Consider the following 4366-nt stretch of genomic DNA (forward strand, 5'->3'; position numbering starts at 1 on the left):
AGGAGGGCAATGACGTTCCGATAACGTTGAGCAACTTGAAGCGAGACTGGGAGATTACAATCTTGAGGAGATGGAGAGGAGATCATTACTCCTAGCCGGCCCTCTCCTTGGCGAGCTAGGATTTGGAGTTTCCCGGACGTTTGGGACAGGCATTAATGGTGTGAGACGGAGCTGCACAATAGAGACAGAGAGACTCGGAGAGACGTCTTCGGCGCTCAGCAGGAGTTAAACGGGAACGGCCAAGTTGCATGGGCTCATCTTTAGATGGTGACAGTTGACGAGGAGGAGGAGCAGAAGATTTTGGAGCAGATGATCTTCCACGCTCAGTTGCTCTCTCTCTGAAACGTAAATCAACTTTCGTGCAGAGTGAGATTAGCTCATCTAACTTAGAAGGTAAGTCTCTGGTAGCTAACTCATCTTTAATACGCTCAGATAAGCCATGCCAGAATGCAGCATACAGGGCCTCGTCGTTCCATGCCAGTTCGGATGCCAGGATCTGGAACTGTATCAGATATTGTCCTACAGTACGTGACCCCTGGCGTAAACGGAGAATCTCGGATGAAGCTGAGGTTACCCGGCCTGGCTCGTCGAAGATGCGCCTGAATGTTGACACGAAGGCAGTGTAGGAAGATAGCAGGGTGTCGGACCTCTCCCATAACGGTGATGCCCAATCAAGGGCTGAGCCACTGAGAAGAGAAATAATGTAGGCAATTTTTGTACGGTCACTGGGAAAATTGCCAGGTTGTAGCTCAAACTGAATCTCACACTGGTTGAGAAATCCCCTGCAGAATCTTGGAGATCCGTCAAATTTTGCTGGCGTTGGAAGATGAAGACGTGGAGCAGAAATGGGTAAGGTGGGTGGGGTTATAGCTGGAGTCACTGTGGTTGACGCACCAGACGCGCCTGATCCACGGAGAGTTGTCTGAATCCCATCCAGCCGAGTAGAGAGATCCTGGAGACAGCGGATGATGTGGCCCTGTGCAGCCTCCTGATGTTCTAGTCGGGCTGCCAGTTCTTGCATCGGCCTGGCCGCTTGATCCTGGTCTCCGGCTGGATTCATTAGGTCAGTGCTTACTGTCACAACTGAGGGCCTGAGCTGAGGGGAGGCAGCCTCAGTTGTAGGGGCTGAGATGTACCGGAACCTGGGAGGTTGTATCAGACCCCTGGACATGTAAGTAACATGAATAATAACTGCCCGAAGGCGTGACCACGACAACTTGGATAAAAGTCAATGATGTTTATTATGACAACTCCGCAACACAGCAGCAGTAAAAGAAAACGTAAAAGTCAGCAAAGAATAAATACAGTTCCTGGGTACTACAGGATGGCAGGAGCCACAGGGCACTGGTAGTGTGAGATAGTTCTTATGATCTTCTAGATGGAAAGTCCTTACCAGGCCCGACTGTAGCAATGGAGATAACCCAGGATTGTGCCAGCTGGTGTTCCAGGAAAAGCTGGGTTGCTGAAGATAAAACAGCTGCTGTGGATACTGGCTGGAACCAGACTGTTGTTAGCACGGAGTGGATACTGGCTGGAACCAGTTAAATAATAAATGAACTTGGGAGCGATGAAATATGAACTGAAATGTAGAACTTGAGAGCGGAGAAATAATAATACCGGTGGAGAGTGGTAAAGTGTAGAAAGGACACCGGCCCTTTAAGGGAAGCTGTACTCTGCTGGAAGCTGAGCTGGAAGCAGGTAATGTTGTAGCTGGAAACGGATGAATCCACAATGGATTGGAGAGTCAGGCTACACCGCAGGTGGAATGCTGGTGCGGGTCTCTATGGTGGAAGTCTTGAGACAGGAGCTGGAACCTGGAAGACAATCACAGGAGAGAGACAAACAGGAACTAGGTTTGACAACCAAAGCACTGACGCCTTCCTTGCTCAGGCACAACCTATTTATACCTGCAGCAAGGAAGGCATTGGCTAGGCAATTATGCAAATTAATAATACTGACAACGGATTGGTAGGAATGATCAGCTGACAGAATCCAAGATGGCTGCGCCCATGCAGACACTTGGAGGGAAGTTTGGATTGTAATCCATGTGGTCTGGAAAACAGTAATGGCGGCGCCGGCCACTGGAGACAGGAGACGCCAGGCTGACAGATGCACATCCGACCACGCGGACACAGCGGAGGCCGCGGCTGACGTAATCGCCACTCTGAATGCAGAAGCTCAGGGACGGCGGCGGAGGCCGCAGGAGACGCCATGCCAGATGTATAAGGCGTTACTGTGACTGCGTCCAGAGAGACAGGAGAGGATGCGGGAATGTGCACATCAGGATAACAGATGGGATCCGGTCCTGGAGCGCTGAGCCAGCCTTAGGAGGCATCTGATAGGTAAGAAATGGCGTCCAGATACCCGGATCGTGACACGTAAGGCTGTATAAATGGTGACTCTATACAACGTAAGGACATATAAATGGTGACTCTATACAACGTAAGGACATATAAATGGTGACGCTATACAATGTAAGGCCGTATAAATGGTGACTCTATACAACGTAAGGCCGTATAAATGGTAAGTCTATACAACCTAAGGACATATAAATGGTGACTCTATACAACGTAAGGACATATAAATGGTGACGCTATACAATGTAAGGCCGTATAAATGGTGACTCTATACAACGTAAGGACATATAAATGGTGACTCTATACAACGTAAGGACATATAAATGGTGACTCTATACAATGTAAGGCCGTATAAATGGTGACTCTATACAACGTAAGGCCGTATAAATGGTGAGTCTATACAACGTAAGGACATATAAATGGTGACTCTATATAACGTAAGGACATATAAATGGTGACGCTATACAATGTAAGGCCGTATAAATGGTGACTCTATACAACGTAAGGACATATAAATGGTGACTCTATACAACGTAAGGACATATAAATGGTGACTCTATACAATGTAAGGCCATATAACTATTCACTCTATAGTCTATACAAATCATCTTACCTATGGCAGGTGCTCATTATACCTGCTGCAACAAGATTTTTTTTATTGTAAACATAAAAATAACAATGTTTTTAAATTCTTTATTGGCCTATCACTTGTTATTCACATTTTTAATTTAATGTTTCACTGTACTTTGAATGAAGAATAATCCTCTCTAATTCATCGCAGGTGAGGATTTCAATATACAAAATACATCCACCCCCAAGAGACCCCATTAACCTGGAGAAGGCATAAGGAAGTGATAAACCAGTGATAAGTGCAAGGTGATAATCGCATCAGCTCCTATATGTAAATTAACAGTTAGGAGCTGATTGGCTGATGCGTTTATCACCTTGCATTTACCACTGGTTTATCACTTCTTTATGCCTTCTTCAGGTTAATACATCTGCTACAGAATCTAATATAACTGTTGGATTATGAATTTCTGACTGGTGCATACTGAGCTAGGTTCCAGAAAATCGGAGATCCTGGAAGAGTGGCCAAGCCTCCTGGAGCCAGCCCGACACCCACCCACTTACCAAGCGAAAATAGGCAGTCCGGGTGGACGTTGACACGATTCGTGCTGAATTCACGTCATCGTGACCCCTCCCCCGCTTCACAATGCCTGTAATGGCTGCATTGTGTAGCAAGGGATTGGGCCACAATGATGCAATTGTGTCATCACGCCTACCAGCCTGCCCAAAATTTATGTTGCTGGTTGCAGCCGTGGATGGAAGAACAGTGGGCAGGGTGGCTTCTCGCTTGCAGACTCTTAGATCCTGGTATTAGCCCTATGGAAACTGGCCTTAACATTACGTAAATCAGGCTTACGCATTATGCAAGCACAACCACTTTGCGTCAGAATCACTGTATCTCTACTGGAGTCCTGCACATCAGTCAGGTCTCACCTGATGGTAACTGTGGCTACATTCATTATTCCACCAGTTGTGGCTAATCTCTCTCCTCCTCCCTCCCCTCCCCCCCAAATTGAAAAAAGATATTAAGGGTAAATGTTGGGACCCCAGACTTTCAGGGACTGCACCTATTCATACCCTCCAACATTTTACACACAAAAATCGGTACAAATTAGAAAAAGGAGCGTGGTCACAGGTAAAGGGCCACGCCCCTTTTCCTATACTTTCAATGGAAGTTTGGAGAGCCAAAAATAGGTACAGACCATAAAAAAAGGTACTGTACCTATTAAAAAGGTAGAGTTGGAGGGTATGCCTGTTTAGCTAGCCTGTGACTACACTGAGTGGGATGCACACATTAATGGCTACAATGTGAAAAAAATGTAAGCGAAAAAACTGACAGTTACCACTAGAGGGTACTGCAGGGTAAACAGCTATTTGATGATATTGTCTCAACAGAACAGAGCACATAGCAATGCATCCTGGGAGCTGTAGTCCAAGCTATC

This window comes from Pseudophryne corroboree (genome assembly GCF_028390025.1).
Source record: "Pseudophryne corroboree isolate aPseCor3 chromosome 3 unlocalized genomic scaffold, aPseCor3.hap2 SUPER_3_unloc_3, whole genome shotgun sequence".
Lineage (NCBI taxonomy): Eukaryota > Metazoa > Chordata > Amphibia > Anura > Myobatrachidae > Pseudophryne > Pseudophryne corroboree.